This window comes from Prionailurus viverrinus, chromosome B4 (assembly GCF_022837055.1).
Source record: "Prionailurus viverrinus isolate Anna chromosome B4, UM_Priviv_1.0, whole genome shotgun sequence".
Classification (NCBI taxonomy): Eukaryota; Metazoa; Chordata; class Mammalia; order Carnivora; family Felidae; genus Prionailurus; species Prionailurus viverrinus.
This window is the reverse complement of record NC_062567.1, coordinates 3,582,296-3,596,267: the sequence shown is the minus strand read 5'-3', so window position 1 is coordinate 3,596,267 and position 13,972 is coordinate 3,582,296. Positions and strand designations below refer to the sequence as shown.

The 13,972-nt window shown below is 45.6% G+C and overlaps 1 protein-coding gene across 14 annotated transcripts in view; it reads left to right on the top strand.

The window, feature by feature from the left end:
- Positions 1 to 13,972, top strand: part of SFMBT2 (Scm like with four mbt domains 2) — a 226,543-nt gene that overhangs the window by 46,660 nt on the left and 165,911 nt on the right. The window contains exon 1 of one of the 14 annotated variants that reach the window (XM_047866415.1): positions 9,865 to 9,892. The exons of the other annotated variants lie outside the window; for them this stretch is intronic. The gene's annotated coding sequence lies outside the window, so the exon portion shown is untranslated. Of the gene's footprint in view, positions 1 to 9,864; positions 9,893 to 13,972 lie in introns of those variants that run through there. 14 annotated transcript variants of the gene reach the window in all.

Below are 13,972 nucleotides of genomic sequence, written 5' to 3'. Positions count from 1 at the left end.
ATGGGTCTATTTTGGGAGCCAATTTCCGGACCCTTGCGTTCTGTATCTTTCGTGACACCCATCCGCCTGGGAAGACCACTGAAGTGTCTGTTCCCGCCTCCCCAGCCAGCCAGAGAAGAACGTCGTCTCACGCATAGCCTTTGGGGCACCGAACACAAAATCTCAGTGTGTTAAGTGAAGCCTTCTTTACTCAAGGCATCATATCAAGGTACAACACTTTTACAGTTAATCATCAAATTTTGTAATGTTACTTATGTTTTGATCTGGACCAGAAGTAATTTTAGTACCCTGAGCCTGAAGAAAATTTTCAGTTTACGGTTGGAGGGATTTTTAAAAGGGTAATTTTGAAAATTACATGTTACATTTTTTGTTGTGGTCTCAGAGGAGTCAGGTAGGGTGAGCAATAAAAGAATGAAATGGGAATGAAAAAAAGGTGAAGATATTACATGTAGTAGGAGTCGGAGGGGTGTGGGGTGGGCTTGAATTCAGGAGAAAGAGGAGTTCCATGCAAAGGGTTGAAGTTGCACTTAATTACATGCATTTAAAAATGCATGGTTGTGGGGGCGCCCGGGTGGCTCAGTTGGTTAAGTGTCCAACTCTTGGTTTCCACTCCGGTCATGATCTCATGGTTTGTGAGTTCGAGCCCCACGTCGGGCGCCACACTGACAGTGTGGATGGAGTCTGCTTGGGATTCTCTCTCTCTTCCTCTCTCTCTCTCTGCCCCTCCTCTGGTCGTGCTCTCTTCCTCTCTCTCTCTCTCTCTCTCTCTCTCTCTCTCTCTCAAAATAAATGAATAGACTTGAAAAAAAATTTTTAAAAATTAAAAAAATGCATGGTGGAGAGGGTCAGATCATTCTATCGGATATAGTTATGAGAGCGATACAGCATTTTATTCAAAGTGTCAAAAATGCAGTTATAGGAAATGACATCCTTTGTAACTACTGAAATGAATGAAAGATTTTAGAATGCCTAATCGAAAATATGCAAGGAAGGGGAGCCTGGGTGGCTCAGTTGGTTAAGCATCCGACTTCGGCTCATGTCATGATGTCACTCACCGTTTGTGAGTTCGAGCCCCACGTCAGGCTCTGTGCTGACAACTCAGAGCCTGGAGCCTGCTTCGGATTCTGTGTCTCTCTCTCTCTGCCCCTCCCCCGCTCATGTTCTGTCTCTATCTCTGTCTCTCTCTCAAAAATAAATAAACATTAAAAAAATGAAAAAAAAGAGAAAATACACCAGGGGGAAACATTAGTTTTTTCAGAATTCTTTGGAGGGGGTATGTGAGTAATAGAGTTTGAAGAGCCGTCTTCCATACCTGTGTCAGAAAAAAGGCCATTCTTGGGGCGCCTGGGTGGCTCAGTCAGTTAAGCATCCAGCGTTGGCTCAGGTCATGATCTCACAGTTCGTGGGTTCAAGCCCCGTGTTGGACTCTGTGCTGATCGCTCACAGTCTGGAGCCTGCTTCACATTCTGTATCTCCCGCTCTCTCTGCCCCTCCCCTGCTTGTGCTCTGTCTGTCTCTGTCTCTCAAAAATAAATAAACGCTAAAAAAGAAAAAAGTTTAAATAAAAAAAAGGCCATCCCAAAAAGCCGACTAGTCCCTCCTGCTTTCCTGGGCACATATTTGGCCTTTACGATCTGGAAGGTGTACTTTTATCCCAAGGGGTGACTGCCTGAGCCTAGGTGTCTCAGTATTCTGAATGTCCTCCCATGTCCATCTTAGACTTGTAATTCAAGGGTTTAGAAGCCTTTTAGGGCTCTGGAAGGATTTCTCATCATTGGGCTTTTGTAGAATTTATATTCAGTCATAGGTTCCTTTCAAGTCTCCCTCTGGGTCCTTTGCTGATGGGAGCACCAGAACTGGTAGAGAGAGGACCTTGGCTTGATGGTGAAGAGCCCTGACATTGCCTCCCGGCCGCTCTCTTGGTCCACAAGCTGCATTACTATTGCTATGGAAGCGGACAAAATTTTACACCAATCTACCAAGGGTTATTTATTGAGGTTCTACTCTTTGCCCAGTGGCTTTTTTGGTGGGAATATATGATAGGCTTATTATGAAGCAGTTTTGTTTTGTTTTGTTTTTTTTTTAGTTTATTTTTATTTTTATTTTTTTTATTTTGTTTTATGAAGCATTTTATATGAAGCTCATTTGTACTGTAGTCAACTTTTGGCCAATGACAGGCACACAGATGATGGGCTTGCTTTTGGAAGTCGATGTTTTATAGGACACCTGCCAGCGTATGCATTTATTTGTCGGTGTTTCCTGCTTTGGCCTTTCCTTCTCGAAAACCTCACTCTTGTGTTGCTAAGATGTCCTGGAAATTAATTTGAAATTCTGATCTCTGGAAACTTGGGTTGCATCTTCCTTTTTGTCCGGGTGGTAACTTCTCTGAGACTGCACTCTTCCTGTGTTTTAAAAATTTGTCTTTGTTTATACTAAGCCTTTTTAGAGCGTGGTTAGCTGTCATGGACATTTACAAGAGCCGGAGGTTGACCTGATTGGGCACGGAAGTGCGACCCCTGACTTCTCTGGTGGTCTGCCAAAGGCCGACGGGAAAGGTCCGTCTGCACTGGATCCTGTTGGTACTTAACATCAAATAAATGGGTGTTTTTGAAGCGGCTTCTTGTGCATTGAAGAGTGTGCCTCCCGCCATATGGAGGAGGGGGGTGCTGGCCTGAGTCTGGTGGTCTGGCTGGTGGCTCAGCTCTGCCTCTCGCTGGTCATTACCTCGGAACGAAGTCACTTAACCTGTTTCCATCATACTCTCTGCATCTCCGTTGACGGCAGATATGGAAGCTCTCTGGAACCTGACCGTAAAGTGGGAAGAACATGTAGTGTCACGGTATTCCTTCTTTTTTTTTTTTAATGTTTATTTTGAGAGAGAGAGAGAGAGAGAGAGCACGCACAGGGGAAGGGCAGAGAGAGAGGGAGAGAGATAGAGAGAGCATCCCAAGGAGGAGGCTCCGTGCTGTCAGTGCAGATCCCGACGTGGGTTTTGATCGCAAGAACGCTGAGATCGTGACCTGAGCTGAAATCAAGAGTGGGACGCTTCACCGACTGAGCCACCCAGGTGCCCACCTCCTTCTTTTTTTTAAATGTCAGAGGCCCTAATGGTCTCCCTTCTAGGGAGGCGTCCGTGAGGAAGTCCTGGCATCTAACGTGGGATTTGTATAAACTCCTTAGAGCCTGTGCTAAGAATGTAGGAGGAAATCTAGAAATACTCTCTTTTTCTTCCTTTATCCTCTGGCTAAGGATGGTATTTTATTCACTGTTAAATTTTATTTACTTATCGAGATTGATTACTTTAAAGACTTTACTATTTAGAGCGGTTTTAGGTTCACAGCAGAACTGGGGGGGAAGGTACAGAGACTTCTCTTAAGCCTTCTGCCCCCCACATACACGGCCTCCCCCCATCAGCATCCCCCACCAGATGGTACATTTGTTACAGTTGATGAAGCTACGTTGACTCGTCAGCATCACCGAGTCCATAGTTTACATTAGGTGTTGCACTGTCTGTGGTTTGGACAGATGTATAATGACATGTGTCCACCATTATACTGTCACACAGAGTCGTTTCAGAGCCCTAAAAGTCCCCTGTGCTCCACGCGTCCATCCTTCCTCCCCGCCCCGCCCCAGGCAACCGTCGATCTGTTACTGTCGCCATGGTTTTCTTTTTCCAACACGGCCGTATAGTTGGAATTATAACACTTTTATTTGTTATGCCTTGCCCGTAGTTAAAGCTCAGTATTTGGTTAAGTGGATAAGGAACGGAGCCTGTGCACTAATTAAAAATCACAGCAGCCACCGGCAAGAACTAATTGGCGTATGCACATTATTTATCGAAGGGCCTCTTAAATCTTACCGCACCCACACACACCAGTCCCCGCTCCTGGGCGCAGAAGCCCGGTGCATGTTGGACACGGTGCTTAGAAGCAGGGAGGAGAGCGTTAGTCGTGGACGCTTGTATTGAAGATGAATGACGACAGACAGCCCGACTGCAAGGGAGGAGAAGGGAAATCTGGGGAAAGTGGGTGTCGATGGCAGAGCAATCTAATGCCATTTATTGTGGGAGCAAATAGCCCTGTCGGTGGGACTGGAGGGTATGGGCTTCTGTACAGCCAGGTGTCAGCCATTCTAAGGGAAAGGCGAATAACTGATCTATAGGACTCTCAAGCCTCGAAAAAGTTCTCATTATTCTGTATCCACCAAACAGGTGGCAACAGAGGGGATGTGGCGTGGAGAAATAAAGGCTGTAAAGAATCTTTGGGGCGCCCGGGCGGCTCAGTTGGTTGAGCGTCCGACTCTTGGTTTGGGCTCAGGTCGTGATCTCAGGGTTTGTGCTGACCGTGTGGAGTCTGCTTGTTATTCTTTCTCTCCTCTCTCTCTGCCCCTTCCCCGCTCATGCACGCTCTCTCTCTCTCTCTCTCTCTCTTTCTCAGAATAAATAAATAGGCATTTATTTAAGAAAAAAAGAACTGCTACTCTGATAGACAGGTGCTTTATGAGTTGAGTGGGTCCTCACTACCTTAGGATTCTGCCAGAGTCACATCTACAGTGTAAAACAGTCCCTAGTCTGTCTCCTTTAACATGATAAAGCCCTAAGACAGCAGCCTGGGGGCATTGGCCTGGTACACAAATAATTTTAATGATTTTTGTATTGGGAGGCATGGTGAATCCAGGTGGGAAGTCCAGGTCATGTGGTCTGGGCCCGGGGACGAGGACTGGCCAGAACAGAGCAAGCCCCCCTATCAGTAGGACGGGCCCCATGGGAAAAATCTAGAACCTACAGCAGGATTGGGCGCTGGGCTGGGAAACTTACGGAGGGATCAGGGCTGGCCTGACCTCATCAACAGGGTAGACGGAGGCAGGGGGAGGGAGCTGCGGGATGGAGCCGTAGGTGACCCCTCTGGGGCCCTGCGTGGATGCCTTGAGTGAAGGAAGGTTGGATGGGGCTATGTGTGTGTTCTAGGAGGGCGGCTGGGCTCCCGGTGGCCCCCTGGCCGAGTGGCAGGTTAATTTCGGGATGTCCCCATGAGAGAGGGCTTCTCAGCCCGAGCCTTCCTGCCTGTTGGAGAAGTGCCTCCACATAGGGGCATCCTAGAAACTGACTTCTGCTGATTTCTGCTTCCACAGCACCTAATCCTCCAAGTGTGTCTAAGATCGGTGATAGGCAGGGTGGCAATCTGCACACGCAGCCTGAGGGTCTGGGAAAGGCACAGGTGCATAGAGGCGGCAGGCCTGAAACCAGTGAGCCCCCACACGGCGTCCTGTGCCGGCCTGCCCTTCGTTCTGTCTGCTTTAGATCCTGGACCCAAAGAGGTGTTTTTGGTTTTTTGTTTTTTGTGTTTTGTTTTTTTGAGAGCGAGACAGGATCCCACAAGGGGCGAGAGAGAGGCAGAGAGAGAGGGGAGTGGAGCTCACCTGGGGACTCCTGTTGTACCTGAAGCAGGGCTCATGCTCACCCGATGTGGGACTCGAAATCACGAACGGTGCTGCGCTCATGACCTGAGCCGAAGTCAGATGCTTAATTGTCAAAGATGAGCCCGAATCTAGTTAGGTCCAACAGCTTTGAGGACAGAAAGATTGCACACAACGAGGCCCAACTGTTCATCTTCTAAAAAGTTCCAGGGAGATTGTAGCAAGAATTCACAGTAGTCAGCCGCTAGAAATTTCGTATTTCTGAAGAGATGTAACCAGCAGGAAGTGCTATTGAATTGAAAAGAAATACGATTTTAGGGCTTTTCATAATTATTATTTTTCTGGTTATCTCTTACCGATTGACAGAGCTGTTTGGCATTGTTGATCAAACCATGCAATTTTTTTTTTAAAGCCCATTTGATATATTTATACAGTAGTGACTAATAGCCCCCCAAAGCCCATTGTGGGTTATAGAAAGGAGTTATCGCCATTAAAATCATCTTTACTTATTTTTTTCACACTAGATAGTCAGGTCAAGTCATTAGTATCTTCTCAGCTTATTTCTTAGAAAATTATATGATGAATATCTTCTGAGACTGTCATAAGGCATATTAACGTGCCAGCCCCCACCAGCTTCCCACCACCCGCAAGCATCACCAAAACAAAACTCTTTGAGACATCTCCAAAGAGAATACAATTTATTTAAAACCTACTTTCTGGTTTAAATGTTTTATCGTCCTTTAGAGATTAAGGGATGATTTATATGCCTTGCTTAGTGTTATTTGGAGTGATAGTCAATCACACGTTTGTTTTTTGAAACGAATAAAGCAACGTTTTTTACATTCTTCATCTGTACATCTAATGTGTAATTTGTTAGCCCATCAAAATTAATTTTAGATCCCTAATGCACATGGAGCTCTGGATTTATAAGTCCTGTTAATGGTTCTTTCAGTAAAGCCTCTGTATTTATGTGCCCTTGTAGGCTGGATTTCTGCAAAGCATTTATGCAGGGAGGATGTTCACATAAATAACCACTGGCAAATAAATGTCCATTAAACATTCTATTAACGTAGCTGGCAGCAGTTTCTTAACAAATATTTAAGTGCACTGTATTAGATTACATTTGATTTTTCTTGGAAATGCTTGCCTACTTAGTTTCCCAATTTAGCTCATCCTACTGGTATCCGAAGAATGTTTGATTCTGTTTGCTAAAGTATACTTGACCCTTGAACTTGATGGGTTTGAACTGTGACCGTCCACTTCTGTGCAGGCTGTTTTCAATAAATACAAGTATGGTACTGTAGCTGTATTTTCCCGCTAATTTTCTTAATGGCTTCCTTTTAAGAAGACGGTGTGCAATACATATAACATACGTACATATACAAAGGATGGGTTGATTGATTGTTGCTGTTATCGGTAAGGCTTCCGGTCAACAGTAGGCTGTTAGTATTTAAGTTCGGGGGCGTCAGAAGTTATATGTGGATTTTGACTGCACTGTGGTCCTCAGCATGCATAGCCGCCTAACCTCCGCGTTGTGCAAGAGTCAACTGTATTATAAAGATTTTTAGGGGGGGGGTTTAGAAGTACAGAGATTTGGTCATTATTTTCTCTTCCGATTTCTATGGCACCCTTTCTTCTTTTTTTTTTTCTAGACCCTCCTTCCCTCTTTCTTTTCCAAAATGTTTCTCGTCTGGAGATTCTTCCCTTACAGTTCATCCGAGGTCCTTGATCGCATGGTTTATGTATTAGGGTACAGCGTAAACTTCTGTTACAAAAAAACCCCTCAAACACTGGGGCTCGCAGTCATTTAGAAGTTCACTGCCCTTTCCTGCAACAGGCCGGTGGGGAGTGGTTGGGGATGGCAGACCTCTGTTCTCTTGGGTCCTTGTGGCACTGGGTTCTCTCCATTCCGCTCTCACCGCTGGATGGTGGAAGCTTGATTCTGCTTTGCATTCCCAGCAAGAAGGAGGGAGAGAGAGGGAGTCGAGGGCCAGCCGCCCGCTTTCCATGGGCCGAAACTTAGCACCCGGCCATCTCTCATTGCACTGAGGGAGCGAAATAACGCCGCGTAGCTGTAGGGCCCCACTGCGTCGCCTAAACTCCCGGGGTGTGGGAGGTTCTCTTACTAAAAGAAGTGGTCCGTAGGGACCATTAGCAGTGTCTGCTACAGCTCATTCAGCTAACAAACGTTTTTGTTTTTAGGACGACTACTTCATCTTTCCAAACATCTCGAGGAAAACGTAGGAGTGCTTGAAATACAAAAACCTGGGACCAAACTACTTTTTTTTTTTTTTTTTCATTTGGGAGTCAAAATTTATTCTCTGTAGTTGATGAAGCGCCTTTAAATTTCTAGCTGGTGGCATTTGCTCTTGAGTTAGTGTGATCTGTACTTTCCCCCTGTGTTAGCCTTTAAAGAGCTTCATGGCCCAGCAGGATTGCCTTTCTCATAGTTGGGGGGCACCAGCCACGCTCTCCCTGTGCTCGTAAGGTGGAGCACAGCGGGAACGGTGCATAAAATTATTTACTACTTTCGCATCTCTGTGTGCTTAAGCATACCATATTGGGCCTAGATTCATTTTTTGTTTTAAATTTTCAGATCCCATTTTTCTTAGGCTTGCGCTTATCAGTTAATATGTGTACGATTTTTTCAAGAGACCCGCAGCTCTCAAGGCTTGTTTTAAGAATTAGTGGTGTCTTGGGGCGCCTGGGTGGCTCAGTCGGTTAAGCGGCCGACTTCGGCTCAGGTCATGATCTCACGGTCCATGAGTTCGAGCCCCGCGTCGGGCTCTGTGCTGACAGCTCAGAACCTGGAGCCTGTTTCAGATTCTGTGTCTCCCTCTCTCTCTGACCCTCCCCGGTTCATGCCCTGTCTCTCTCTGTCTCAAAAATAAACATTAAAAAAAAAATTAAAAAAAAAAAGAATTAGTGGTGTCTTATTATGTCCTACAAAACACCCTCTCTCTCAAGGTCATTGTTTTTAACTGTTTTAAGATGAGTGTACAGGAGAAAAGAAGCCTCCCCACCCCAAGCATAGCATTGTGCGATTTTAATTTTTTTTCATGTTTTATTTATTTTTGAGAGAGCGAGCGAGCATGAGTGGGGGAGGGGCGGACACACACACACACACATACGCACACACACATGCACACGCACACACAGAATCTGAAACGGGCTTCAGGCTCTGAGCTGTCAGTCCAGAGCCCGACGCGGAGCTCGAATTTTGGAACAGTGAGATCATGACCTAGGCTGAAGGGGGAAGCTCAACCAGCTGAGCCACCCAGGTGTCCCCCCCCCCCCATTAAAAAAAATTTTTTTTTTAAAGTTTTATTTGCATTGTACAATTCTAGAATATACCGCGGGCAGAAAAGTCCTGCACGGGTCTTAAGAGACAAAAAACAAAAAAACAAAAAAAAACCCAGGTTATATACAGAACGTTGATTACAATATTTTGATCCAATGACTTTGTACAAAGAGATAAAAGCAAGGGTTATACGATGCGTGTTCTGTGACATTTACAGTCAAATGCGAGGCTCAAAATCAGGCTAGTAGTTCTTGCCATTTTGGACCTTGGCGTTGAAGAAGAATGAGGGCATTTGGGATGTGAAGACAGCAGAGTTCAGGTGTCTGATGCCTTTACTCTCGCCCTTGAACATGGTAGGAGTTTAACGCTCAGGTAGGTAGTGGTGATTCATTCCATTTTCAATCGTGTCAATAGTTCAAATGATACCATTTCTTGGTACTAGAAGCAGAATGGGAAACTGTGTAGATGAAGCCTCCACCCCGGTCGGGTTTACGTTCCAGCTGTATGTGTTTCCTGGTAAGAAACTGAGCGAGCGTGAGTGTCCTTTCTGCAGTGACCGAAGACCACGTTGGGATGGTGCGCATCGTGGACGAGGGGAGAGGGCGCATGCTGACCCCCCTGTCTTTGGGATTCGTTACCAGGTCCCTGTTGATATTCATTCATTTTGTGGGTGTGGACTTGGCCGCAGAATGAAGGGTGTTGGCGTTATTACGTTCAACTTTGAGTTTCTTACCTTTGTCTATTTAGGAGTGGTCCTGAAGGGACTCCGCGACTTAAGAAAGGTCTTTTGAGCCTGGAAACCGTGGCATCTGGGATTTGCCTTTTGTAAGGTGGCCCAGTCTTCGTGGACTGAGAAGTGGGACTGCCCGCCTTCCGGCTCCCGCTCGCGCGGTTTTGTTCCCTGGTAGCCTCCTGGCTGTGCCTCTCTGTCCAGCCCTCTCCCGTCTTCCTTCTCCTTCCCTGTGGGTCCCCTTTTGCTACTCATTGCCTGAGATCCCTCCACATCCTTTCATCGTCTTTCTCCATGTGCTCATAAAAAATTATGAATTACAGATGAAACAGCCACTAAAACCTTTCTTTGTTCCCTCTTTTCTTTCGAGATAGCACACCCACACATCGATCTCCTGCTCCTGACCCCTAAAAGGCAAAGACGCCTAAGACTCGAGCAGTAGGGAGGTAAGGTGACAAGACGTCTCCCCTCCCCTCCTCTCGTGCATGCCGCAGATCCGTGCGTGCACCGACAGCATGGGGGTTTCACCAGGAGCCCCGGACGAACTGGGTCAGATGAAAGCACAGCCTGGCTTCTTGTCAGAAGCGCGTGAATAGCTGTGAATTGGTAGATGATCCCTGGGTCAGTGGATGAGACTAACATTAAGAGTGAACATTGTCTCCTTTAATCCTGCTGAATTTTCGGGAGATTCTGACAAACCCTGCCAGGAACTTGGAGGAGTTGTGGAGGTAAAGTCACATTTTCCGCCCCCTTCGTGTCCCCGAGGCCTTAGCGGTATGTTCCTAAGTCAGAATTATCAGCTCATTCTGCCTAAATCAGTGTTGGTTTGCTTGTACAGGAAGGTTCCTGGCACTGTGTTCTTTTTTTACCCCTCTGACCCAGGTGTCTCCTCCTTTCCCCCAACAAAGCTAGTATAATTCTTCAGAAGACATTTTATTAGTAGTAATATTGGTTTTTTTTTAAATCTGTGTCAAAGCAGTTTGTTTTGGGTCTTTTAAGCAATTGTTTCATCATAGTTTGGGATACAACAAGGGAAGTAGGACTGTGGTGATTACTTTTTTTTTTTTTTAATTGAAGTTAGGCACATACATTTCTATTTTTTTTTTTTTTGATCGGAAGACCCATTCCTAGCTATTCCAAAAAATAGAAGTGGAAGGAAAACTTCCAAACTCATTCTGTGAGGCCAGCATTACCTTGGTTCCAAAACCAGACAGAGACCCCCGCTAAAAAGGAGAACGACAGACCAATTTCCCTGATGGACACAGATGCAGAAATTCTCAACGAGATATTAGGAAACCGGAACCAACCGTACATTGAAAGAATTATCCATCACAGAAGACTCATTCCTGTCTGATAACTTAATCTTGTGGACTCTCATTCCCATTCAGAATATTCTAGAAGGGTATTCTTCTGATTTCCCCATTCCACTCAGTAGGCAGATGAAATTTGCTCAGGCGTGCACGTTTAAATGTGTGCCCATCATAGTGATCCGAGGACATGATTTCTCAGTTTTCTTGTCATAAACTGATCTGCACGGGAGTCCTCTTTAGATTAGTACCAACTGGCTGTTGGTTTCTGGGGTTTTTCTGCTGGGAGGCCTCGGTGCCCCCTTAGTGAACACAAGGCAAATCCATTTTAATGAGGCAGTGAGTTGCCGACCAGGTAGGGTTTAAGAAGACAAAGAGAATGAAGGCCGCAACTAATCAACTTCTCAACTCTTTTTTTTTTTTTTAATGTTTATTTCTGAGAGAGAGACAGAGAGACAGACAGACAGACAGCATGTGAGTGGGGAAGGGGCAGAGAGAGAGGGAGACACAGGATCCGAAGCAGGCACCAGACTCTGAGCTGTCAGCACTGAGCCCGACGTGGGGCTTGAACCCACAAACGGCGAGATCATGACCTGAGCCGAAGTTGGACGCTGAACCAACCAGGTGCCCTTCAACTTCTCAACTCTTTGTTGGCACATTTGGCTCAAATCTGGAGCCTTGGTTGTTACTTGCCATGGTTTGCAGCTTTCCTTTTTCCTAATGAGTGCAAAATGCCCCTCCTATTCTGCTTTTTTTTTTTTTTTTAATTTTTTTTTTTTTTCAACGTTTATTTATTTTTGGGACAGAGAGAGACAGAGCATGAACGGGGGAGGGGCAGAGAGAGAGGGAGACACAGAATCCGAAACAGGCTCCAGGCTCTGAGCCATCAGCCCAGAGCCTGACGCGGGGCTCGAACTCACGGACCGCGAGATCGTGACCTGGCTGAAGTCGGACGCTTAACCGACTGCGCCACCCAGGCGCCCCTCTCCTATTCTGCTTTTAAAACTCCTTTATTATGGGAGATTTCATCATATCCCAAAGTAGACGGAATGTATGGTGACCCCCATCTGCCTGTTACTTGACTTTGATCGTGATCAACTCAAGGCCAACCTTACATAATCAGCACTCCCACCCATTTCCCTAGACTTCATATTGTCATCTGTGACTACTTAAGTAAGTGTCTCTAAAGGGTAATTCTGTTCAAGCTTGTACAGAATAATTGAGAAGCTGTGGGATTTAAAGACGTCTTCGTTTGTTTCCGAAACGGTTTTTACAAAGGAGAGCCAAAGATTGATTTAAACGCTATTCCTCTGTTGGAAGTGAAATGGAGTGTATCTCCTTGAAATTTTCTGAATTAATAAAAATTAAAATCAGATCATCCCCTCCTCCCATCAAAATAAAAACAAAAAACTAAAAACAAAAGGAACACTGGTTTTATTGTATTGTAAATGAGGAGTTAAGAACAGAATTTGCATTTTTCTTGCATTGGTAGACCCCAGGATGAATGTCAGATTCATGTGGTGGCTCTGGGTTAGGCTTTTGTGGTGAACATGGCTTTGCCTTCCTGGCACAGCTGTGGAGTTTTTCCATGTTTTGTATTTTCAAATGTCCAAGCAAGTTAACACTAATCCTCGTGCGTGTGATGGGAGCCTTTTAGCTCTTCCTGGAGTGAGCGGGGGTAGCAGAACCCTGAAGAAGTTCGGTCATTGTCTTGGGATGAACTTCCAATGCCTAGAATGAACTGATCATGTGTTAGTATTGAGGTTTTTGTTTTATTTTATTTTATTTTAATCTTTTTATTTGTTTTAAGTCATCTCTGTGTCCAGTGTGGGGCTCAAACTCACGACCCTGCGATCAAGAGTCACACGTTCTACTGCCTGAGCCAGCCCCTTGAGGGCACCCCTACAGAAAATTTTAAATTGTGCCAGTGTCCCTAAACTTGAACAGAAATCAAACAAAACCCTGGCTGTCCCCTTGCTTGTATTACCGAGGGACAGGGTAACTGGTGAAGAATTCACAGGGAAGATGTGTCAGCTGGGAGATTGCCATAGAGTAGAAAGTCAGAAAATGTCAATATCCTAAGAGCAGGTAATTCCAGTGAAATTCATGTACGCCTTGATCATTTTTGCAGTACTCCCCAAATGACCCTTTTGTGGTAAGTGTCATCTTTGTGAGTTAATTTTCCCACTTGGTAGATTTCCTCACTGCTTAGTCCTGAGCAGGATAAGCCAGGTTTTAAAAATTTTATTTTATTTTTTCAAATTTTTATTGCTGCCATTTTTTTATTAGCTATTATCACTGCCAGACTGCGGGAGACCATGGGAAGACCTGGATTGGTTTAGGACTGTGTATGTGTGGGGGACTCGGGCTGGCAAGGTGACGGAAACAGGGACGTATCAAAAAATCGGTGGAAAACTCTGGAGTAAGCAAGGGACAGCACAGCAGACTTTGCTGTGGTCTTAAACCCGTGTTATGAGGAATAGCCACGGTGCGGGGTTCCAGGCTGGCAAAGATTTGTATTACAGAGAGTATTACGGGGCGCCTGGGTGGCTCAGTCGGTTAAGTGTCCGACTTCGGCTCAGGTCATGATCTCGTGGTCTGTGAGTTCGAGCCCCGCGTCGGGCTCTGTGCTGACAGCTCAGAGCCTGGAATCTGCCTCGGATTCTGTGTCTCCCTCTCTCCCTGCTTCGCCCCCCCTCACACTCTGTCTCTCTCTGTCTCTCTCTCTCAAAAATAAAGATTAAAAAATAAATTAGAAAAAAAAAGAAAGCATTACAAGATAGACCTTGAGTGAACTGAAAACCCTAGTAATTGGGATCCTCGGTGTGAAAGTCTGGAGTCACCATCCCTTGTCCTCCAGTGTCCTCAGGATAGACACGGGCCCCAGACATGCTGGAAGGGGTGGTGGGGTTCTGATGGCCCCGGAGTCTGGACCTTGAAATTGAAATGGAAGAAAAGGTGCCCTGGAAAAGAAGCCTTTTCTCCTGAAACCCAGCAGTCCACGTTTTCTGTCTTAATTGCAGTTTTGAACAGATACCCACATGAAAGGACTCTTGAGTAACGTGTCATTTTGCAGATGTACACGCTTTCCAATAAGCATGATGTTAATGAAAAACAGAGAAGCTTCATCTCTAAATCAAGGCACATATTACATCATCACATGTATTGTCGTGGTGCATCTTCGCGGGGAAAGGAAATGAACCCCTACTTCCTTTGTTG